The 24,901-nt window shown below is 46.2% G+C and overlaps 13 non-coding genes across 13 annotated transcripts; all 13 read right to left on the bottom strand.

The window, feature by feature from the left end:
• Positions 1-685: 685 nt before the first annotated feature.
• Positions 686-767, bottom strand: trnal-cag (transfer RNA leucine (anticodon CAG)). The gene has a single exon. It is a non-coding gene; the product is annotated as a tRNA-Leu (tRNA).
• A 1,649-nt stretch (positions 768-2,416) lies between these two features.
• On the bottom strand, positions 2,417-2,489 carry trnav-cac (transfer RNA valine (anticodon CAC)). The gene has a single exon. It is a non-coding gene; the product is annotated as a tRNA-Val (tRNA).
• Positions 2,490-4,014: 1,525 nt separating this feature from the next.
• Positions 4,015-4,096, bottom strand: trnal-cag (transfer RNA leucine (anticodon CAG)). Its single transcript has one exon. It is a non-coding gene; the product is annotated as a tRNA-Leu (tRNA).
• Positions 4,097-5,745: 1,649 nt separating this feature from the next.
• trnav-cac (transfer RNA valine (anticodon CAC)) lies at positions 5,746-5,818 on the bottom strand. Its single transcript has one exon. It is a non-coding gene; the product is annotated as a tRNA-Val (tRNA).
• A 3,266-nt stretch (positions 5,819-9,084) lies between these two features.
• On the bottom strand, positions 9,085-9,157 carry trnav-cac (transfer RNA valine (anticodon CAC)). Its single transcript has one exon. It is a non-coding gene; the product is annotated as a tRNA-Val (tRNA).
• Positions 9,158-10,682: 1,525 nt separating this feature from the next.
• trnal-cag (transfer RNA leucine (anticodon CAG)) lies at positions 10,683-10,764 on the bottom strand. Its single transcript has one exon. It is a non-coding gene; the product is annotated as a tRNA-Leu (tRNA).
• Positions 10,765-12,413: 1,649 nt separating this feature from the next.
• Positions 12,414-12,486, bottom strand: trnav-cac (transfer RNA valine (anticodon CAC)). Its single transcript has one exon. It is a non-coding gene; the product is annotated as a tRNA-Val (tRNA).
• A 1,525-nt stretch (positions 12,487-14,011) lies between these two features.
• On the bottom strand, positions 14,012-14,093 carry trnal-cag (transfer RNA leucine (anticodon CAG)). The gene has a single exon. It is a non-coding gene; the product is annotated as a tRNA-Leu (tRNA).
• A 1,649-nt stretch (positions 14,094-15,742) lies between these two features.
• On the bottom strand, positions 15,743-15,815 carry trnav-cac (transfer RNA valine (anticodon CAC)). The gene has a single exon. It is a non-coding gene; the product is annotated as a tRNA-Val (tRNA).
• A 3,266-nt stretch (positions 15,816-19,081) lies between these two features.
• trnav-cac (transfer RNA valine (anticodon CAC)) lies at positions 19,082-19,154 on the bottom strand. The gene has a single exon. It is a non-coding gene; the product is annotated as a tRNA-Val (tRNA).
• Positions 19,155-20,679: 1,525 nt separating this feature from the next.
• Positions 20,680-20,761, bottom strand: trnal-cag (transfer RNA leucine (anticodon CAG)). The gene has a single exon. It is a non-coding gene; the product is annotated as a tRNA-Leu (tRNA).
• A 1,649-nt stretch (positions 20,762-22,410) lies between these two features.
• Positions 22,411-22,483, bottom strand: trnav-cac (transfer RNA valine (anticodon CAC)). The gene has a single exon. It is a non-coding gene; the product is annotated as a tRNA-Val (tRNA).
• Positions 22,484-24,218: 1,735 nt separating this feature from the next.
• On the bottom strand, positions 24,219-24,300 carry trnal-cag (transfer RNA leucine (anticodon CAG)). The gene has a single exon. It is a non-coding gene; the product is annotated as a tRNA-Leu (tRNA).
• Between the last annotated feature and the right edge of the window lie 601 nt (positions 24,301-24,901).

Below are 24,901 nucleotides of genomic sequence, written 5' to 3'. Positions count from 1 at the left end.
AAAGAACCTAATAAGAATGGGCCATAAAAAGTGAATTTCACCAATCACAGTCTCGATTAGATTACCTTTCCCTTCCGATGTCTCCAGGACGGAAACGAAGGAAATGGGAGAAATTCAACAACATATCACATCGAAATTCGTTGGAACGATTTTCCCATTGGCCGAAAAACCAAATAACGACGAGTCGAGTCACCCCAGGACTTTGTTTCACAACAGCGATGAAATACCGGTCTCCATTCGGTTCCAGTACAAGCTCAACTTGCCTGGAACAGCACAGCTGCTTGCGATTTTCTGCGCGGGAGGCGAACACGATCATGACAGACAGAGACACTTTGAAATATTCGGCACTATCCCACACCACAGTTAATTCCCCGGGAAGCAAAGCCATTTTACTTTTGTTTTCAACATCAATACAGTGGGGACAGAAACAGCATTTTAACAAAAAGGCTGCAGCGTTGGAGTTGATCTGCAGAAATGGCAGTGGTGGGATTCGAACCCACGCCCCTTTCGAGGCGAACACGATCATGACAGACAGAGACACTTTGAAATATTCGGCACTATCCCACACCACAGTTAATTCCCCGGGAAGCAAAGCCATTTTACTTTTGTTTTCAACATCAATACAGTGGGGACAGAAACAGCATTTTAACAAAAAGGCTGCAGCGTTGGAGTTGATCTGCAGAAATGGCAGTGGTGGGATTCGAACCCACGCCCCTTTCGAGACTGGAACCTGGATCCAGCGCCTTAGACCGCTCGGCCACACTACCAGCCGGCCGCGCGCACCATTTTCTTGCGTTTCCAACTGTGCTCTCCTGCATAACAACAGATGCCAAGTCACATGAAAATGGTTCCATGATCCCTCTCCGACTCGCACAGCTGCTGGGATGTGCCCGTCTACAATATCAATTTCGCAGCAGATAATGAGAGCCCATCAATCCAGACAAAAATCAATGGTAAGCTGAGTCTATCTTCTCAGACTCCTTTCAGCTCCAAATGTATCTGTGAGAATATATGTTCGGTTATGATTTGGTCAAATAACCACGAGCTGCTTGACATTACTGCAATTTCGATTCTTGCTTTGCTAAATGATTTCACCCATTGCTTGAAACAGGGCAAGTTTCACGTTTACGCGGAACATGAAGCACACCGGACTACAGGGAAAATGCACAAAGCCGTGTTCCACATCATACCGTGCAGCGTAATTTCAGTCACTCTGTCTGTTTTGCAGAAAAAGAGTCCCAAACAATGTACTCCACCCTAAAACCGGAGGTCGCATTCCTATTCGAGAACGACAGATCACATTGTGACGATGCTCTGACCTCGGAGCCAGTTCGAGATGCCACTTTCCTTGCCTTTTACCCTAACCGTGCAATTTGCTGCAGAGATGTTCACTCCTGGACATCAGCCACATGGATAGCAACTGAGTTGGAAACCTGTGTGGGAATCGACAAGAAGCGACTCAATAAATTTTGCTCAATTCCATGGTGCTTATTAGAAATGCATTTTCTGTTCACCTCAATCTAAAAGGCAGTTTCTCAACATAGTAACAAAGTCAAAAGGTAATTACCTCACCCCACCCCCACTCCGGAAGAGGTGCTAACTGCCCTTGATTGCTTTTTGTTCTCGATGTGAAGAGCTCTCACGCCTCTGAGTCACCTTCACGTGTCTGGTTGCTGAGTGAGTCACAAAGAAGGAGTTTCTCCAGAGCTGCAACTGCCTGACTTCCCCACTCGACTTCGCCGTTTACATTTTCCTGCTCCTCAGTGATTTCAAGAAAACCAAATGGATGCGATGTCATTCTGTAACCTCTCTGTCGATTCCTCCGTTTCAGTTCCAACGTGGCTTAGGTCTCGGGGCGCACCTTAATACTAGCGACACCATGAAAGCACAGGTCCAGAGGTTCCTCTGAGAGTGTAATTTCTTTCATTGCTGTTGCTGATTGAAAGAGCCACTCAAGTGCGAACTGCTCCAAAACATGATTCAGGACCTCTGGTGCCAATTCTCGTACATTGAATAACGACAGACAGCTTCCAAACGAGGCCTTTCAGAGACGCCTTTGGGGTACATTTAACAGACAGACAAGTTCAGGAATCCGTGGTGCACTGTGACACCAGCGCATCAGCTTCTTCCCTGTCTTTGAACCGAGCCGCCTGCGCAAGGAATGCAAATGCGGTACTGCTTTTCGTAGAAGAATCAGAAGGGGGTAACTACACTCTCAAACAGAATTGCATATGATCAGAACCAGTTTGGATAAAAACTTTACAATTCTTTGCACAGTCATTAAATGGAATTGCATTACATTTCACTACGCGAGCAGATTTGTTCAAGCAACTTCGAAGGCAGGTTTGCAGATGGGAAAGCAAGCAAGAAAGCACCGTTCTTGTCCATGTAAAAGGCTGCCGATGAAGAACAAAGCAGTTTCTGCCCAGTTTCGAACTGGGGACCTTTCGCGTGTGAGGCGAACGTGATGACCACTACACTACAGAAACAAGCCGCAGCCGCCCATCCGGCAGCTCAGGGGCATCCAGCACTGAAAGTTGAAGCCATTCTTCGTTTCACCTTTCTGTTTCCAATAGCTCGTTGTTGTCCAGCGTAATTGACATCTTCAAAACATAAAAAAAAGACACGTGAAATTGATGATAAAATATAGACAAGGATGTGGTCAATGTTTGGACCGTAGGGCGAGGTCGACTAGGCTGGGACGACTTTCCCTGCAGCGTAACGACTGCGACATGATCTAATGGAAGGGTTGGAAACTGAGTATTTATGTGTTTTACCCAAGTTGGGGTGAGTTGAAAACTCGAGAGCATAGGTTTAAGGTGAGTGGGCTGAAATTGACAAAGGACCTGAGGCACATTTCCCACACAGAAGGTTGTGCGTGTATGGAATGAGCTCCCAGAGGAAGCGGAGGAGGCTCAGAAAATTGCATGAGTTTCTGGATAGGATGGGTTGAGAGGGTTTGGGGCCAAATACTGGGGAACCGGACTTGTTTATATTTGGCTATGTGCTGAGCATGGACGAGATACACCGAAGTATCTGTTTCCACGCGGTGTCCCCCAAAAACGTTGTGTTGCTTACACCTGCTTTAAAGGATTACTTTTTAGCGGAGCTTGCCGTCGCAGTCTGTGGCACAATCCTTTACTGTGTTCGATGCTCACGGGAAAGGTAGTGTTGCGAAACACTGCAGAAAGGAACGACTTCCTTACTTTTGCTCCGACTGACCATACTCTGTGAAATTTTCCCAGATCCTCAGTTAGGGAATTTTGCAGCTGGAAGGTTCCTCAGAAACGCTGTTAACTCGTAAAGTATTGAGCGAATCGCAAAACAGAAAGCATTTAACACGGAACACAAACAAAGCTGGCATACCTAATGCATTTTCAGACACAGAGATGCATGAATGCTAAATGTGAGACAGTCCGAGGGCATGATTTATAAAGTAATCTCACAACTAACAACAGGACAATTCCAAACTACTCTTTCACACATACTGCAGCCTTAGGGAACCACCACTTCCCAGACAATACTGAAAAGAGAGAAAGAAAGAACCTAATAAGAATGGGCCATAAAAAGTGAATTTCACCAATCACAGTCTCGATTAGATTACCTTTCCCTTCCGATGTCTCCAGGACGGAAACGAAGGAAATGGGAGAAATTCAACAACATATCACATCGAAATTCGTTGGAACGATTTTCCCATTGGCCGAAAAACCAAATAACGACGAGTCGAGTCACCCCAGGACTTTGTTTCACAACAGCGATGAAATACCGGTCTCCATTCGGTTCCAGTACAAGCTCAACTTGCCTGGAACAGCACAGCTGCTTGCGATTTTCTGCGCGGGAGGCGAACACGATCATGACAGACAGAGACACTTTGAAATATTCGGCACTATCCCACACCACAGTTAATTCCCCGGGAAGCAAAGCCATTTTACTTTTGTTTTCAACGTCAATACAGTGGGGACAGAAACAGCATTTTAACAAAAAGGCTGCAGCGTTGGAGTTGATCTGCAGAAATGGCAGTGGTGGGATTCGAACCCACGCCCCTTTCGAGACTGGAACCTGGATCCAGCGCCTTAGACCGCTCGGCCACACTACCAGCCGGCCGCGCGCACCATTTTCTTGCGTTTCCAACTGTGCTCTCCTGCATAACAACAGATGCCAAGTCACATGAAAATGGTTCCATGATCCCTCTCCGACTCGCACAGCTGCTGGGATGTGCCCGTCTACAATATCAATTTCGCAGCAGATAATGAGAGCCCATCAATCCAGACAAAAATCAATGGTAAGCTGAGTCTATCTTCTCAGACTCCTTTCAGCTCCAAATGTATCTGTGAGAATATATGTTCGGTTATGATTTGGTCAAATAACCACGAGCTGCTTGACATTACTGCAATTTCGATTCTTGCTTTGCTAAATGATTTCACCCATTGCTTGAAACAGGGCAAGTTTCACGTTTACGCGGAACATGAAGCACACCGGACTACAGGGAAAATGCACAAAGCCGTGTTCCACATCATACCGTGCAGCGTAATTTCAGTCACTCTGTCTGTTTTGCAGAAAAAGAGTCCCAAACAATGTACTCCACCCTAAAACCGGAGGTCGCATTCCTATTCGAGAACGACAGATCACATTGTGACGATGCTCTGACCTCGGAGCCAGTTCGAGATGCCACTTTCCTTGCCTTTTACCCTAACCGTGCAATTTGCTGCAGAGATGTTCACTCCTGGACATCAGCCACATGGATAGCAACTGAGTTGGAAACCTGTGTGGGAATCGACAAGAAGCGACTCAATAAATTTTGCTCAATTCCATGGTGCTTATTAGAAATGCATTTTCTGTTCACCTCAATCTAAAAGGCAGTTTCTCAACATAGTAACAAAGTCAAAAGGTAATTACCTCACCCCACCCCCACTCCGGAAGAGGTGCTAACTGCCCTTGATTGCTTTTTGTTCTCGATGTGAAGAGCTCTCACGCCTCTGAGTCACCTTCACGTGTCTGGTTGCTGAGTGAGTCACAAAGAAGGAGTTTCTCCAGAGCTGCAACTGCCTGACTTCCCCACTCGACTTCGCCGTTTACATTTTCCTGCTCCTCAGTGATTTCAAGAAAACCAAATGGATGCGATGTCATTCTGTAACCTCTCTGTCGATTCCTCCGTTTCAGTTCCAACGTGGCTTAGGTCTCGGGGCGCACCTTAATACTAGCGACACCATGAAAGCACAGGTCCAGAGGTTCCTCTGAGAGTGTAATTTCTTTCATTGCTGTTGCTGATTGAAAGAGCCACTCAAGTGCGAACTGCTCCAAAACATGATTCAGGACCTCTGGTGCCAATTCTCGTACGTTGAATAACGACAGACAGCTTCCAAACGAGGCCTTTCAGAGACGCCTTTGGGGTACATTTAACAGACAGACAAGTTCAGGAATCCGTGGTGCACTGTGACACCAGCGCATCAGCTTCTTCCCTGTCTTTGAACCGAGCCGCCTGCGCAAGGAATGCAAATGCGGTACTGCTTTTCGTAGAAGAATCAGAAGGGGGTAACTACACTCTCAAACAGAATTGCATATGATCAGAACCAGTTTGGATAAAAACTTTACAATTCTTTGCACAGTCATTAAATGGAATTGCATTACATTTCACTACGCGAGCAGATTTGTTCAAGCAACTTCGAAGGCAGGTTTGCAGATGGGAAAGCAAGCAAGAAAGCACCGTTCTTGTCCATGTAAAAGGCTGCCGATGAAGAACAAAGCAGTTTCTGCCCAGTTTCGAACTGGGGACCTTTCGCGTGTGAGGCGAACGTGATGACCACTACACTACAGAAACAAGCCGCAGCCGCCCATCCGGCAGCTCAGGGGCATCCAGCACTGAAAGTTGAAGCCATTCTTCGTTTCACCTTTCTGTTTCCAATAGCTCGTTGTTGTCCAGCGTAATTGACATCTTCAAAACATAAAAAAAAGACACGTGAAATTGATGATAAAATATAGACAAGGATGTGGTCAATGTTTGGACCGTAGGGCGAGGTCGACTAGGCTGGGACGACTTTCCCTGCAGCGTAACGACTGCGACATGATCTAATGGAAGGGTTGGAAACTGAGTATTTACGTGTTTTACCCAAGTTGGGGTGAGTTGAAAACTCGAGAGCATAGGTTTAAGGTGAGTGGGCTGAAATTGACAAAGGACCTGAGGCACATTTCCCACACAGAAGGTTGTGCGTGTATGGAATGAGCTCCCAGAGGAAGCGGAGGAGGCTCAGAAAATTGCATGAGTTTCTGGATAGGATGGGTTGAGAGGGTTTGGGGCCAAATACTGGGGAACCGGACTTGTTTATATTTGGCTATGTGCTGAGCATGGACGAGATACACCGAAGTATCTGTTTCCACGCGGTGTCCCCCAAAAACGTTGTGTTGCTTACACCTGCTTTAAAGGATTACTTTTTAGCGGAGCTTGCCGTCGCAGTCTGTGGCACAATCCTTTACTGTGTTCGATGCTCACGGGAAAGGTAGTGTTGCGAAACACTGCAGAAAGGAACGACTTCCTTACTTTTGCTCCGACTGACCATACTCTGTGAAATTTTCCCAGATCCTCAGTTAGGGAATTTTGCAGCTGGAAGGTTCCTCAGAAACGCTGTTAACTCGTAAAGTATTGAGCGAATCGCAAAACAGAAAGCATTTAACACGGAACACAAACAAAGCTGGCATACCTAATGCATTTTCAGACACAGAGATGCATGAATGCTAAATGTGAGACAGTCCGAGGGCATGATTTATAAAGTAATCTCACAACTAACAACAGGACAATTCCAAACTACTCTTTCACACATACTGCAGCCTTAGGGAACCACCACTTCCCAGACAATACTGAAAAGAGAGAAAGAAAGAACCTAATAAGAATGGGCCATAAAAAGTGAATTTCACCAATCACAGTCTCGATTAGATTACCTTTCCCTTCCGATGTCTCCAGGACGGAAACGAAGGAAATGGGAGAAATTCAACAACATATCACATCGAAATTCGTTGGAACGATTTTCCCATTGGCCGAAAAACCAAATAACGACGAGTCGAGTCACCCCAGGACTTTGTTTCACAACAGCGATGAAATACCGGTCTCCATTCGGTTCCAGTACAAGCTCAACTTGCCTGGAACAGAAAGCAACAGTAGAGCTGCTTGCGATTTTCTGCGCGGGAGGCGAACACGATCATGACAGACAGAGACACTTTGAAATATTCGGCACTATCCCACACCACAGTTAATTCCCCGGGAAGCAAAGCCATTTTACTTTTGTTTTCAACGTCAATACAGTGGGGACAGAAACAGCATTTTAACAAAAAAGCTGCAGCGTTGGAGTTGATCTGCAGAAATGGCAGTGGTGGGATTCGAACCCACGCCCCTTTCGAGACTGGAACCTGGATCCAGTGCATTAGACCGCTCGGCCACACTACCAGCCGGCCGCGCGCACCATTTTCTTGCGTTTCCAACTGTGCTCTCCTGCATAACAACAGATGCCAAGTCACATGAAAATGGTTCCATGATCCCTCTCCGACTCGCACAGCTGCTGGGATGTGCCCGTCTACAATATCAATTTCGCAGCAGATAATGAGAGCCCATCAATCCAGACAAAAATCAATGGTAAGCTGAGTCTATCTTCTCAGACTCCTTTCAGCTCCAAATGTATCTGTGAGAATATATGTTCGGTTATGATTTGGTCAAATAACCACGAGCTGCTTGACATTACTGCAATTTCGATTCTTGCTTTGCTAAATGATTTCACCCATTGCTTGAAACAGGGCAAGTTTCACGTTTACGCGGAACATGAAGCACACCGGACTACAGGGAAAATGCACAAAGCCGTGTTCCACATCATACCGTGCAGCGTAATTTCAGTCACTCTGTCTGTTTTGCAGAAAAAGAGTCCCAAACAATGTACTCCACCCTAAAACCGGAGGTCGCATTCCTATTCGAGAACGACAGATTACATTGTGAGGATGCTCTGACCTCGGAGCCAGTTCGAGATGACACTTTCCTTGCCTTTTACCCTAACCGTGCAATTTGCTGCAGAGATGTTCACTCCTGGACATCAGCCACATGGATAGCAACTGAGTTGGAAACCTGTGTGGGAATCGACGAGAAGCGACTCAATAAATTTTGCTCAATTCCATGGTGCTTATTAGAAATGCATTTTCTGTTCACCTCAATCTAAAAGGCAGTTTCTCAACATAGTAACAAAGTCAAAAGGTAATTACCTCACCCCACCCCCACTCCGGAAGAAGTGCTAACTGCCCTTGATTGCTTTTTGTTCTCGATGTGAAGAGCTCTCACGCCTCTGAGTCACCTTCACGTGTCTGGTTGCTGAGTGAGTCACAAAGAAGGAGTTTCTCCAGAGCTGCAACTGCCTGACTTCCCCACTCGACTTCGCCGTTTACATTTTCCTGCTCCCCAGTGATTTCAAGAAAACCAAATGGATGCGATGTCATTCTGTAACCTCTCTGTCGATTCCTCCGTTTCAGTTCCAACGTGGCTTAGGTCTCGGGGCGCACCTTAATACTAGCGACACCATGAAAGCACAGGTCCAGAGGTTCCTCTGAGAGTGTAATTTCTTTCATTGCTGTTGCTGATTGAAAGAGCCACTCAAGTGCGAACTGCTCCAAAACATGATTCAGGACCTCTGGTGCCAATTCTCGTACGTTGAATAACGACAGACAGCTTCCAAACGAGGCCTTTCAGAGACGCCTTTGGGGTACATTTAACAGACAGACTAGTTCAGGAATCCGTGGTGCACTGTGACACCAGCGCATCAGCTTCTTCCCTGTCTTTGAACCGGGCCGCCTGCGCAAGGAATGCAAATGCGGTACTGCTTTTCGTAGAAGAATCAGAAGGGGGTAACTACACTCTCAAACAGAATGGCATATGATCAGAACCAGTTTGGATAAAAACTTTACAATTCTTTGCACAGTCATTAAATGGAATTGCATTACATTTCACTACGCGAGCAGATTTGTTCAAGCAACTTCGAAGGCAGGTTTGCAGATGGGAAAGCAAGCAAGAAAGCACCGTTCTTGTCCATGTAAAAGGCTGCCGATGAAGAACAAAGCAGTTTCTGCCCAGTTTCGAACTGGGGACCTTTCGCGTGTGAGGCGAACGTGATGACCACTACACTACAGAAACAAGCCGCAGCCGCCCATCCGGCAGCTCAGGGGCATCCAGCACTGAAAGTTGAAGCCATTCTTCGTTTCACCTTTCTGTTTCCAATAGCTCGTTGTTGTCCAGCGTAATTGACATCTTCAAAACATAAAAAAAAGACACGTGAAATTGATGATAAAATATAGACAAGGATGTGGTCAATGTTTGGACCGTAGGGCGAGGTCGACTAGGCTGGGACGACTTTCCCTGCAGCGTAACGACTGCGACATGATCTAATGGAAGGGTTGGAAACTGAGTATTTACGTGTTTTACCCAAGTTGGGGTGAGTTGAAAACTCGAGAGCATAGGTTTAAGGTGAGTGGGCTGAAATTGACAAAGGACCTGAGGCACATTTCCCACACAGAAGGTTGTGCGTGTATGGAATGAGCTCCCAGAGGAAGCGGAGGAGGCTCAGAAAATTGCATGAGTTTCTGGATAGGATGGGTTGAGAGGGTTTGGGGCCAAATACTGGGGAACCGGACTTGTTTATATTTGGCTATGTGCTGAGCATGGACGAGATACACCGAAGTATCTGTTTCCACGCGGTGTCCCCCAAAAACGTTGTGTTGCTTACACCTGCTTTAAAGGATTACTTTTTAGCGGAGCTTGCCGTCGCAGTCTGTGGCACAATCCTTTACTGTGTTCGATGCTCACGGGAAAGGTAGTGTTGCGAAACACTGCAGAAAGGAACGACTTCCTTACTTTTGCTCCGACTGACCATACTCTGTGAAATTTTCCCAGATCCTCAGTTAGGGAATTTTGCAGCTGGAAGGTTCCTCAGAAACGCTGTTAACTCGTAAAGTATTGAGCGAATCGCAAAACAGAAAGCATTTAACACGGAACACAAACAAAGCTGGCATACCTAATGCATTTTCAGACACAGAGATGCATGAATGCTAAATGTGAGACAGTCCGAGGGCATGATTTATAAAGTAATCTCACAACTAACAACAGGACAATTCCAAACTACTCTTTCACACATACTGCAGCCTTAGGGAACCACCACTTCCCAGACAATACTGAAAAGAGAGAAAGAAAGAACCTAATAAGAATGGGCCATAAAAAGTGAATTTCACCAATCACAGTCTCGATTAGATTACCTTTCCCTTCCGATGTCTCCAGGACGGAAACGAAGGAAATGGGAGAAATTCAACAACATATCACATCGAAATTCGTTGGAACGATTTTCCCATTGGCCGAAAAAACAAATAACGACGAGTCGAGTCACCCCAGGACTTTGTTTCACAACAGCGATGAAATACCGGTCTCCATTCGGTTCCAGTACAAGCTCAACTTGCCTGGAACAGCACAGCTGCTTGCGATTTTCTGCGCGGGAGGCGAACACGATCATGACAGACAGAGACACTTTGAAATATTCGGCACTATCCCACACCACAGTTAATTCCCCGGGAAGCAAAGCCATTTTACTTTTGTTTTCAACATCAATACAGTGGGGACAGAAACAGCATTTTAACAAAAAGGCTGCAGCGTTGGAGTTGATCTGCAGAAATGGCAGTGGTGGGATTCGAACCCACGCCCCTTTCGAGACTGGAACCTGGATCCAGCGCCTTAGACCGCTCGGCCACACTACCAGCCGGCCGCGCGCATCATTTTCTTGCGTTTCCAACTGTGCTCTCCTGCATAACAACAGATGCCAAGTCACATGAAAATGGTTCCATGATCCCTCTCCGACTCGCACAGCTGCTGGGATGTGCCCGTCTACAATATCAATTTCGCAGCAGATAATGAGAGCCCATCAATCCAGACAAAAATCAATGGTAAGCTGAGTCTATCTTCTCAGACTCCTTTCAGCTCCAAATGTATCTGTGAGAATATATGTTCGGTTATGATTTGGTCAAATAACCACGAGCTGCTTGACATTACTGCAATTTCGATTCTTGCTTTGCTAAATGATTTCACCCATTGCTTGAAACAGGGCAAGTTTCACGTTTACGCGGAACATGAAGCACACCGGACTACAGGGAAAATGCACAAAGCCGTGTTCCACATCATACCGTGCAGCGTAATTTCAGTCACTCTGTCTGTTTTGCAGAAAAAGAGTCCCAAACAATGTACTCCACCCTAAAACCGGAGGTCGCATTCCTATTCGAGAACGACAGATTACATTGTGACGATGCTCTGACCTCGGAGCCAGTTCGAGATGACACTTTCCTTGCCTTTTACCCTAACCGTGCAATTTGCTGCAGAGATGTTCACTCCTGGACATCAGCCACATGGATAGCAACTGAGTTGGAAACCTGTGTGGGAATCGACGAGAAGCGACTCAATAAATTTTGCTCAATTCCATGGTGCTTATTAGAAATGCATTTTCTGTTCACCTCAATTTAAAAGGCAGTTTCTCAACATAGTAACAAAGTCAAAAGGTAATTACCTCACCCCACCCCCACTCCGGAAGAGGTGCTAACTGCCCTTGATTGCTTTTTGTTCTCGATGTGAAGAGCTCTCACGCCTCTGAGTCACCTTCACGTGTCTGGTTGCTGAGTGAGTCACAAAGAAGGAGTTTCTCCAGAGCTGCAACTGCCTGACTTCCCCACTCGACTTCGCCGTTTACATTTTCCTGCTCCTCAGTGATTTCAAGAAAACCAAATGGATGCGATGTCATTCTGTAACCTCTCTGTCGATTCCTCCGTTTCAGTTCCAACGTGGCTTAGGTCTCGGGGCGCACCTTAATACTAGCGACACCATGAAAGCACAGGTCCAGAGGTTCCTCTGAGAGTGTAATTTCTTTCATTGCTGTTGCTGATTGAAAGAGCCACTCAAGTGCGAACTGCTCCAAAACATGATTCAGGACCTCTGGTGCCAATTCTCGTACGTTGAATAACGACAGACAGCTTCCAAACGAGGCCTTTCAGAGACGCCTTTGGGGTACATTTAACAGACAGACAAGTTCAGGAATCCGTGGTGCACTGTGACACCAGCGCATCAGCTTCTTCCCTGTCTTTGAACCGAGCCGCCTGCGCAAGGAATGCAAATGCGGTACTGCTTTTCGTAGAAGAATCAGAAGGGGGTAACTACACTCTCAAACAGAATTGCATATGATCAGAACCAGTTTGGATAAAAACTTTACAATTCTTTGCACAGTCATTAAATGGAATTGCATTACATTTCACTACGCGAGCAGATTTGTTCAAGCAACTTCGAAGGCAGGTTTGCAGATGGGAAAGCAAGCAAGAAAGCACCGTTCTTGTCCATGTAAAAGGCTGCCGATGAAGAACAAAGCAGTTTCTGCCCAGTTTCGAACTGGGGACTTTTCGCGTGTGAGGCGAACGTGATGACCACTACACTACAGAAACAAGCCGCAGCCGCCCATCCGGCAGCTCAGGGGCATCCAGCACTGAAAGTTGAAGCCATTCTTCGTTTCACCTTTCTGTTTCCAATAGCTCGTTGTTGTCCAGCGTAATTGACATCTTCAAAACATAAAAAAAAGACACGTGAAATTGATGATAAAATATAGACAAGGATGTGGTCAATGTTTGGACCGTAGGGCGAGGTCGACTAGGCTGGGACGACTTTCCCTGCAGCGTAACGACTGCGACATGATCTAATGGAAGGGTTGGAAACTGAGTATTTACGTGTTTTACCCAAGTTGGGGTGAGTTGAAAACTCGAGAGCATAGGTTTAAGGTGAGTGGGCTGAAATTGACAAAGGACCTGAGGCACATTTCCCACACAGAAGGTTGTGCGTGTATGGAATGAGCTCCCAGAGGAAGCGGAGGAGGCTCAGAAAATTGCATGAGTTTCTGGATAGGATGGGTTGAGAGGGTTTGGGGCCAAATACTGGGGAACCGGACTTGTTTATATTTGGCTATGTGCTGAGCATGGACGAGATACACCGAAGTATCTGTTTCCACGCGGTGTCCCCCAATAACGTTGTGTTGCTTACACCTGCTTTAAAGGATTACTTTTTAGCGGAGCTTGCCGTCGCAGTCTGTGGCACAATCCTTTACTGTGTTCGATGCTCACGGGAAAGGTAGTATTGCGAAACACTGCAGAAAGGAACGACTTCCTTACTTTTGCTCCGACTGACCATACTCTGTGAAATTTTCCCAGATCCTCATTTAAGGACTTTTGCAGCTGGAAGTTTCCTCAGAAACGCTGTTAACTCGTAAAGTATTGAGCGAATCGCAAAACAGAAAGCATTTAACACGGAACACAAACAAAGCTGGCATACCTAATGCATTTTCAGACACAGAGATGCATGAATGCTAAATGTGAGACAGTCCGAGGGCATGATTTATAAAGTAATCTCACAACTAACAACAGGACAATTCCAAACTACTCTTTCACACATACTGCAGCCTTAGGGAACCACCACTTCCCAGACAATACTGAAAAGAGAGAAAGAAAGAACCTAATAAGAATGGGCCATAAAAAGTGAATTTCACCAATCACAGTCTCGATTAGATTACCTTTCCCTTCCGATGTCTCCAGGACGGAAACGAAGGAAATGGGAGAAATTCAACAACATATCACATCGAAATTCGTTGGAACGATTTTCCCATTGGCCGAAAAACCAAATAACGACGAGTCGAGTCACCCCAGGACTTTGTTTCACAACAGCGATGAAATACCGGTCTCCATTCGGTTCCAGTACAAGCTCAACTTGCCTGGAACAGCACAGCTGCTTGCGATTTTCTGCGCGGGAGGCGAACACGATCATGACAGACAGAGACACTTTGAAATATTCGGCACTATCCCACACCACAGTTAATTCCCCGGGAAGCAAAGCCATTTTACTTTTGTTTTCAACATCAATACAGTGGGGACAGAAACAGCATTTTAACAAAAAGGCTGCAGCGTTGGAGTTGATCTGCAGAAATGGCAGTGGTGGGATTCGAACCCACGCCCCTTTCGAGACTGGAACCTGGATCCAGCGCCTTAGACCGCTCGGCCACACTACCAGCCGGCCGCGCGCACCATTTTCTTGCGTTTCCAACTGTGCTCTCCTGCATAACAACAGATGCCAAGTCACATGAAAATGGTTCCATGATCCCTCTCCGACTCGCACAGCTGCTGGGATGTGCCCGTCTACAATATCAATTTCGCAGCAGATAATGAGAGCCCATCAATCCAGACAAAAATCAATGGTAAGCTGAGTCTATCTTCTCAGACTCCTTTCAGCTCCAAATGTATCTGTGAGAATATATGTTCGGTTATGATTTGGTCAAATAACCACGAGCTGCTTGACATTACTGCAATTTCGATTCTTGCTTTGCTAAATGATTTCACCCATTGCTTGAAACAGGGCAAGTTTCACGTTTACGCGGAACATGAAGCACACCGGACTACAGGGAAAATGCACAAAGCCGTGTTCCACATCATACCGTGCAGCGTAATTTCAGTCACTCTGTCTGTTTTGCAGAAAAAGAGTCCCAAACAATGTACTCCACCCTAAAACCGGAGGTCGCATTCCTATTCGAGAACGACAGATCACATTGTGACGATGCTCTGACCTCGGAGCCAGTTCGAGATGCCACTTTCCTTGCCTTTTACCCTAACCGTGCAATTTGCTGCAGAGATGTTCACTCCTGGACATCAGCCACATGGATAGCAACTGAGTTGGAAACCTGTGTGGGAATCGACAAGAAGCGACTCAATAAATTTTGCTCAATTCCATGGTGCTTATTAGAAATGCATTTTCTGTTCACCTCAATCTAAAAGGCAGTTTCTCAACATAGTAACAAAGTCAAAAGGTAATTACCTCACCCCACCCCCACTCCGGAAGAGGTGCTAACTGCCCTTGATTGCTTTTTGTTCTCGATGTGAAGAGCTCTCACGCCTCTGAGTCACCTTCACGTGTCTGGTTGCTGAGTGAGTCACAAAGAAGGAGTTTCTCCAGAGCTGCAACTGCCTGACTTCCCCACTCGACTTCGCCGTTTACATTTTCCTGCTCCTCAGTGATTTCAAGAAAACCAAATGGATGCGATGTCATTCTGTAACCTCTCTGTCGATTCCTCCGTTTCAGTTCCAACGTGGCTTAGGTCTCGGGGCGCACCTTAATACTAGCGACACCATGAAAGCACAGGTCCAGAGGTTCCTCTGAGAGTGTAATTTCTTTCATTGCTGTTGCTGATTGAAAGAGCCACTCAAGTGCGAACTGCTCCAAAACATGATTCAGGACCTCTGGTGCCAATTCTCGTACGTTGAATAACGACAGACAGCTTCCAAACGAGGCCTTTCAGAGACGCCTTTGGGGTACATTTAACAGACAGACAAGTTCAGGAATCCGTGGTGCACTGTGACACCAGCGCATCAGCTTCTTCCCTGTCTTTGAACCGAGCCGCCTGCGCAAGGAATGCAAATGCGGTACTGCTTTTCGTAGAAGAATCAGAAGGGGGTAACTACACTCTCAAACAGAATTGCATATGATCAGAACCAGTTTGGATAAAAACTTTACAATTCTTTGCACAGTCATTAAATGGAATTGCATTACATTTCACTACGCGAGCAGATTTGTTCAAGCAACTTCGAAGGCAGGTTTGCAGATGGGAAAGCAAGCAAGAAAGCACCGTTCTTGTCCATGTAAAAGGCTGCCGATGAAGAACAAAGCAGTTTCTGCCCAGTTTCGAACTGGGGACCTTTCGCGTGTGAGGCGAACGTGATGACCACTACACTACAGAAACAAGCCGCAGCCGCCCATCCGGCAGCTCAGGGGCATCCAGCACTGAAAGTTGAAGCCATTCTTCGTTTCACCTTTCTGTTTCCAATAGCTCGTTGTTGTCCAGCGTAATTGACATCTTCAAAACATAAAAAAAAGACACGTGAAATTGATGATAAAATATAGACAAGGATGTGGTCAATGTTTGGACCGTAGGGCGAGGTCGACTAGGCTGGGACGACTTTCCCTGCAGCGTAACGACTGCGACATGATCTAATGGAAGGGTTGGAAACTGAGTATTTACGTGTTTTACCCAAGTTGGGGTGAGTTGAAAACTCGAGAGCATAGGTTTAAGGTGAGTGGGCTGAAATTGACAAAGGACCTGAGGCACATTTCCCACACAGAAGGTTGTGCGTGTATGGAATGAGCTCCCAGAGGAAGCGGAGGAGGCTCAGAAAATTGCATGAGTTTCTGGATAGGATGGGTTGAGAGGGTTTGGGGCCAAATACTGGGGAACCGGACTTGTTTATATTTGGCTATGTGCTGAGCATGGACGAGATACACCGAAGTATCTGTTTCCACGCGGTGTCCCCCAAAAACGTTGTGTTGCTTACACCTGCTTTAAAGGATTACTTTTTAGCGGAGCTTGCCGTCGCAGTCTGTGGCACAATCCTTTACTGTGTTCGATGCTCACGGGAAAGGTAGTGTTGCGAAACACTGCAGAAAGGAACGACTTCCTTACTTTTGCTCCGACTGACCATACTCTGTGAAATTTTCCCAGATCCTCAGTTAGGGAATTTTGCAGCTGGAAGGTTCCTCAGAAACGCTGTTAACTCGTAAAGTATTGAGCGAATCGCAAAACAGAAAGCATTTAACACGGAACACAAACAAAGCTGGCATACCTAATGCATTTTCAGACACAGAGATGCATGAATGCTAAATGTGAGACAGTCCGAGGGCATGATTTATAAAGTAATCTCACAACTAACAACAGGACAATTCCAAACTACTCTTTCACACATACTGCAGCCTTAGGGAACCACCACTTCCCAGACAATACTGAAAAGAGAGAAAGAAAGAACCTAATAAGAATGGGCCATAAAAAGTGAATTTCACCAATCACAGTCTCGATTAGATTACCTTTCCCTTCCGATGTCTCCAGGACGGAAACGAAGGAAATGGGAGAAATTCAACAACATATCACATCGAAATTCGTTGGAACGATTTTCCCATTGGCCGAAAAACCAAATAACGACGAGTCGAGTCACCCCAGGACTTTGTTTCACAACAGCGATGAAATACCGGTCTCCATTCGGTTCCAGTACAAGCTCAACTTGCCTGGAACAGAAAGCAACAGTAGAGCTGCTTGCGATTTTCTGCGCGGGAGGCGAACACGATCATGACAGACAGAGACACTTTGAAATATTCGGCACTATCCCACACCACAGTTAATTCCCCGGGAAGCAAAGCCATTTTACTTTTGTTTTCAACGTCAATACAGTGGGGACAGAAACAGCATTTTAACAAAAAAGCTGCAGCGTTGGAGTTGATCTGCAGAAATGGCAGTGGTGGGATTCGAACCCACGCCCCTTTCGAGACTGGAACCTGGATCCAGTGCATTAGACCGCTCGGCCACACTACCAGCCGGCCGCGCGCACCATTTTCTTGCGTTTCCAACTGTGCTCTCCTGCATAACAACAGATGCCAAGTCACATGAAAATGGTTCCATGATCCCTCTCCGACTCGCACAGCTGCTGGGATGTGCCCGTCTACAATATCAATTTCGCAGCAGATAATGAGAGCCCATCAATCCAGACAAAAATCAATGGTAAGCTGAGTCTATCTTCTCAGACTCCTTTCAGCTCCAAATGTATCTGTGAGAATATATGTTCGGTTATGATTTGGTCAAATAACCACGAGCTGCTTGACATTACTGCAATTTCGATTCTTGCTTTGCTAAATGATTTCACCCATTGCTTGAAACAGGGCAAGTTTCACGTTTACGCGGAACATGAAGCACACCGGACTACAGGGAAAATGCACAAAGCCGTGTTCCACATCATACCGTGCAGCGTAATTTCAGTCACTCTGTCTGTTTTGCAGAAAAAGAGTCCCAAACAATGTACTCCACCCTAAAACCGGAGGTCGCATTCCTATTCGAGAACGACAGATTACATTGTGAGGATGCTCTGACCTCGGAGCCAGTTCGAGATGACACTTTCCTTGCCTTTTACCCTAACCGTGCAATTTGCTGCAGAGATGTTCACTCCTGGACATCAGCCACATGGATAGCAACTGAGTTGGAAACCTGTGTGGGAATCGACGAGAAGCGACTCAATAAATTTTGCTCAATTCCATGGTGCTTATTAGAAATGCATTTTCTGTTCACCTCAATCTAAAAGGCAGTTTCTCAACATAGTAACAAAGTCAAAAGGTAATTACCTCACCCCACCCCCACTCCGGAAGAAGTGCTAACTGCCCTTGATTGCTTTTTGTTCTCGATGTGAAGAGCTCTCACGCCTCTGAGTCACCTTCACGTGTCTGGTTGCTGAGTGAGTCACAAAGAAGGAGTTTCTCCAGAGCTGCAACTGCCTGACTTCCCCACTCGACTTCGCCGTTTACATTTTCCTGCTCCCCAGTGATTTCAAGAAAACCAAATGGATGCGATGTCATTCTGTAACCTCTCTGTCGATTCCTCCGTTTCAGTTCCAACGTGGCTTAGGTCTCGGGGCGCACCTTAATACTAGCGACACCATGAAAGCACAGGTCCAGAGGTTCCTCTGAGAGTGTAATTTCTTTCATTGCTGTTGCTGATTGAAAGAGCCACTCAAGTGCGAACTGCTCCAAAACATGATTCAGGACCTCTGGTGCCAATTCTCGTACGTTGAATAACGACAGACAGCTTCCAAACGAGGCCTTTCAGAGACGCCTTTGGGGTACATTTAACAGACAGACTAGTTCAGGAATCCGTGGTGCACTGTGACACCAGCGCATCAGCTTCTTCCCTGTCTTTGAACCGGGCCGCCTGCGCAAGGAATGCAAATGCGGTACTGCTTTTCGTAGAAGAATCAGAAGGGGGTAACTACACTCTCAAACAGAATGGCATATGATCAGAACCAGTTTGGATAAAAACTTTACAATTCTTTGCACAGTCATTAAATGGAATTGCATTACATTTCACTACGCGAGCAGATTTGTTCAAGCAACTTCGAAGGCAGGTTTGCAGATGGGAAAGCAAGCAAGAAAGCACCGTTCTTGTCCATGTAAAAGGCTGCCGATGAAGAACAAAGCAGTTTCTGCCCAGTTTCGAACTGGGGACCTTTCGCGTGTGAGGCGAACGTGATGACCACTACACTACAGAAACAAGCCGCAGCCGCCCATCCGGCAGCTCAGGGGCATCCAGCACTGAAAGTTGAAGCCATTCTTCGTTTCACCTTTCTGTTTCCAATAGCTCGTTGTTGTCCAGCGTAATTGACATCTTCAAAACATAAAAAAAAGACACGTGAAATTGATGATAAAATATAGACAAGGATGTGGTCAATGTTTGGACCGTAGGGCGAGGTCGACTAGGCTGGGACGACTTTCCCTGCAGCGTAACGACTGCGACATGATCTAATGGAAGGGTTGGAAACTGAGTATTTACGTGTTTTACCCAAGTTGGGGTGAGTTGAAAACTCGAGAGCATAGGTTTAAGGTGAGTGGGCTGAAATTGACAAAGGACCTGAGGCACATTTCCCACACAGAAGGTTGTGCGTGTATGGAATGAGCTCCCAGAGGAAGCGGAGGAGGCTCAGAAAATTGCATGAGTTTCTGGATAGGATGGGTTGAGAGGGTTTGGGGCCAAATACTGGGGAACCGGACTTGTTTATATTTGGCTATGTGCTGAGCATGGACGAGATACACCGAAGTATCTGTTTCCACGCGGTGTCCCCCAAAAACGTTGTGTTGCTTACACCTGCTTTAAAGGATTACTTTTTAGCGGAGCTTGCCGTCGCAGTCTGTGGCACAATCCTTTACTGTGTTCGATGCTCACGGGAAAGGTAGTGTTGCGAAACACTGCAGAAAGGAACGACTTCCTTACTTTTGCTCCGACTGACCATACTCTGTGAAATTTTCCCAGATCCTCAGTTAGGGAATTTTGCAGCTGGAAGGTTCCTCAGAAACGCTGTTAACTCGTAAAGTATTGAGCGAATCGCAAAACAGAAAGCATTTAACACGGAACACAAACAAAGCTGGCATACCTAATGCATTTTCAGACACAGAGATGCATGAATGCTAAATGTGAGACAGTCCGAGGGCATGATTTATAAAGTAATCTCACAACTAACAACAGGACAATTCCAAACTACTCTTTCACACATACTGCAGCCTTAGGGAACCACCACTTCCCAGACAATACTGAAAAGAGAGAAAGAAAGAACCTAATAAGAATGGGCCATAAAAAGTGAATTTCACCAATCACAGTCTCGATTAGATTACCTTTCCCTTCCGATGTCTCCAGGACGGAAACGAAGGAAATGGGAGAAATTCAACAACATATCACATCGAAATTCGTTGGAACGATTTTCCCATTGGCCGAAAAAACAAATAACGACGAGTCGAGTCACCCCAGGACTTTGTTTCACAACAGCGATGAAATACCGGTCTCCATTCGGTTCCAGTACAAGCTCAACTTGCCTGGAACAGCACAGCTGCTTGCGATTTTCTGCGCGGGAGGCGAACACGATCATGACAGACAGAGACACTTTGAAATATTCGGCACTATCCCACACCACAGTTAATTCCCCGGGAAGCAAAGCCATTTTACTTTTGTTTTCAACATCAATACAGTGGGGACAGAAACAGCATTTTAACAAAAAGGCTGCAGCGTTGGAGTTGATCTGCAGAAATGGCAGTGGTGGGATTCGAACCCACGCCCCTTTCGAGACTGGAACCTGGATCCAGCGCCTTAGACCGCTCGGCCACACTACCAGCCGGCCGCGCGCATCATTTTCTTGCGTTTCCAACTGTGCTCTCCTGCATAACAACAGATGCCAAGTCACATGAAAATGGTTCCATGATCCCTCTCCGACTCGCACAGCTGCTGGGATGTGCCCGTCTACAATATCAATTTCGCAGCAGATAATGAGAGCCCATCAATCCAGACAAAAATCAATGGTAAGCTGAGTCTATCTTCTCAGACTCCTTTCAGCTCCAAATGTATCTGTGAGAATATATGTTCGGTTATGATTTGGTCAAATAACCACGAGCTGCTTGACATTACTGCAATTTCGATTCTTGCTTTGCTAAATGATTTCACCCATTGCTTGAAACAGGGCAAGTTTCACGTTTACGCGGAACATGAAGCACACCGGACTACAGGGAAAATGCACAAAGCCGTGTTCCACATCATACCGTGCAGCGTAATTTCAGTCACTCTGTCTGTTTTGCAGAAAAAGAGTCCCAAACAATGTACTCCACCCTAAAACCGGAGGTCGCATTCCTATTCGAGAACGACAGATTACATTGTGACGATGCTCTGACCTCGGAGCCAGTTCGAGATGACACTTTCCTTGCCTTTTACCCTAACCGTGCAATTTGCTGCAGAGATGTTCACTCCTGGACATCAGCCACATGGATAGCAACTGAGTTGGAAACCTGTGTGGGAATCGACGAGAAGCGACTCAATAAATTTTGCTCAATTCCATGGTGCTTATTAGAAATGCATTTTCTGTTCACCTCAATTTAAAAGGCAGTTTCTCAACATAGTAACAAAGTCAAAAGGTAATTACCTCACCCCACCCCCACTCCGGAAGAGGTGCTAACTGCCCTTGATTGCTTTTTGTTCTCGATGTGAAGAGCTCTCACGCCTCTGAGTCACCTTCACGTGTCTGGTTGCTGAGTGAGTCACAAAGAAGGAGTTTCTCCAGAGCTGCAACTGCCTGACTTCCCCACTCGACTTCGCCGTTTACATTTTCCTGCTCCTCAGTGATTTCAAGAAAACCAAATGGATGCGATGTCATTCTGTAACCTCTCTGTCGATTCCTCCGTTTCAGTTCCAACGTGGCTTAGGTCTCGGGGCGCACCTTAATACTAGCGACACCATGAAAGCACAGGTCCAGAGGTTCCTCTGAGAGTGTAATTTCTTTCATTGCTGTTGCTGATTGAAAGAGCCACTCAAGTGCGAACTGCTCCAAAACATGATTCAGGACCTCTGGTGCCAATTCTCGTACGTTGAATAACGACAGACAGCTTCCAAACGAGGCCTTTCAGAGACGCCTTTGGGGTACATTTAACAGACAGACAAGTTCAGGAATCCGTGGTGCACTGTGACACCAGCGCATCAGCTTCTTCCCTGTCTTTGAACCGAGCCGCCTGCGCAAGGAATGCAAATGCGGTACTGCTTTTCGTAGAAGAATCAGAAGGGGGTAACTACACTCTCAAACAGAATTGCATATGATCAGAACCAGTTTGGATAAAAACTTTACAATTCTTTGCACAGTCATTAAATGGAATTGCATTACATTTCACTACGCGAGCAGATTTGTTCAAGCAACTTCGAAGGCAGGTTTGCAGATGGGAAAGCAAGCAAGAAAGCACCGTTCTTGTCCATGTAAAAGGCTGCCGATGAAGAACAAAGCAGTTTCTGCCCAGTTTCGAACTGGGGACTTTTCGCGTGTGAGGCGAACGTGATGACCACTACACTACAGAAACAAGCCGCAGCCGCCCATCCGGCAGCTCAGGGGCATCCAGCACTGAAAGTTGAAGCCATTCTTCGTTTCACCTTTCTGTTTCCAATAGCTCGTTGTTGTCCAGCGTAATTGACATCTTCAAAACATAAAAAAAAGACACGTGAAATTGATGATAAAATATAGACAAGGATGTGGTCAATGTTTGGACCGTAGGGCGAGGTCGACTAGGCTGGGACGACTTTCCCTGCAGCGTAACGACTGCGACATGATCTAATGGAAGGGTTGGAAACTGAGTATTTACGTGTTTTACCCAAGTTGGGGTGAGTTGAAAACTCGAGAGCATAGGTTTAAGGTGAGTGGGCTGAAATTGACAAAGGACCTGAGGCACATTTCCCACACAGAAGGTTGTGCGTGTATGGAATGAGCTCCCAGAGGAAGCGGAGGAGGCTCAGAAAATTGCATGAGTTTCTGGATAGGATGGGTTGAGAGGGTTTGGGGCCAAATACTGGGGAACCGGACTTGTTTATATTTGGCTATGTGCTGAGCATGGACGAGATACACCGAAGTATCTGTTTCCACGCGGTGTCCCCCAATAACGTTGTGTTGCTTACACCTGCTTTAAAGGATTACTTTTTAGCGGAGCTTGCCGTCGCAGTCTGTGGCACAATCCTTTACTGTGTTCGATGCTCACGGGAAAGGTAGTATTGCGAAACACTGCAGAAAGGAACGACTTCCTTACTTTTGCTCCGACTGACCATACTCTGTGAAATTTTCCCAGATCCTCATTTAAGGACTTTTGCAGCTGGAAGTTTCCTCAGAAACGCTGTTAACTCGTAAAGTATTGAGCGAATCGCAAAACAGAAAGCATTTAACACGGAACACAAACAAAGCTGGCATACCTAATGCATTTTCAGACACAGAGATGCATGAATGCTAAATGTGAGACAGTCCGAGGGCATGATTTATAAAGTAATCTCACAACTAACAACAGGACAATTCCAAACTACTCTTTCACACATACTGCAGCCTTAGGGAACCACCACTTCCCAGACAATACTGAAAAGAGAGAAAGAAAGAACCTAATAAGAATGGGCCATAAAAAGTGAATTTCACCAATCACAGTCTCGATTAGATTACCTTTCCCTTCCGATGTCTCCAGGACGGAAACGAAGGAAATGGGAGAAATTCAACAACATATCACATCGAAATTCGTTGGAACGATTTTCCCATTGGCCGAAAAACCAAATAACGACGAGTCGAGTCACCCCAGGACTTTGTTTCACAACAGCGATGAAATACCGGTCTCCATTCGGTTCCAGTACAAGCTCAACTTGCCTGGAACAGCACAGCTGCTTGCGATTTTCTGCGCGGGAGGCGAACACGATCATGACAGACAGAGACACTTTGAAATATTCGGCACTATCCCACACCACAGTTAATTCCCCGGGAAGCAAAGCCATTTTACTTTTGTTTTCAACATCAATACAGTGGGGACAGAAACAGCATTTTAACAAAAAGGCTGCAGCGTTGGAGTTGATCTGCAGAAATGGCAGTGGTGGGATTCGAACCCACGCCCCTTTCGAGGCGAACACGATCATGACAGACAGAGACACTTTGAAATATTCGGCACTATCCCACACCACAGTTAATTCCCCGGGAAGCAAAGCCATTTTACTTTTGTTTTCAACATCAATACAGTGGGGACAGAAACAGCATTTTAACAAAAAGGCTGCAGCGTTGGAGTTGATCTGCAGAAATGGCAGTGGTGGGATTCGAACCCACGCCCCTTTCGAGACTGGAACCTGGATCCAGCGCCTTAGACCGCTCGGCCACACTACCAGCCGGCCGCGCGCACCATTTTCTTGCGTTTCCAACTGTGCTCTCCTGCATAACAACAGATGCCAAGTCACATGAAAATGGTTCCATGATCCCTCTCCGACTCGCACAGCTGCTGGGATGTGCCCGTCTACAATATCAATTTCGCAGCAGATAATGAGAGCCCATCAATCCAGACAAAAATCAATGGTAAGCTGAGTCTATCTTCTCAGACTCCTTTCAGCTCCAAATGTATCTGTGAGAATATATGTTCGGTTATGATTTGGTCAAATAACCACGAGCTGCTTGACATTACTGCAATTTCGATTCTTGCTTTGCTAAATGATTTCACCCATTGCTTGAAACAGGGCAAGTTTCACGTTTACGCGGAACATGAAGCACACCGGACTACAGGGAAAATGCACAAAGCCGTGTTCCACATCATACCGTGCAGCGTAATTTCAGTCACTCTGTCTGTTTTGCAGAAAAAGAGTCCCAAACAATGTACTCCACCCTAAAACCGGAGGTCGCATTCCTATTCGAGAACGACAGATCACATTGTGACGATGCTCTGACCTCGGAGCCAGTTCGAGATGCCACTTTCCTTGCCTTTTACCCTAACCGT

Source organism: Chiloscyllium punctatum, unplaced genomic scaffold (assembly GCF_047496795.1).
Source record: "Chiloscyllium punctatum isolate Juve2018m unplaced genomic scaffold, sChiPun1.3 scaffold_85, whole genome shotgun sequence".
NCBI lineage: Eukaryota > Metazoa > Chordata > Chondrichthyes > Orectolobiformes > Hemiscylliidae > Chiloscyllium > Chiloscyllium punctatum.
Note: the sequence above shows the minus strand (reverse complement) of the source record. Positions and strands in the feature narration are given on the sequence as shown.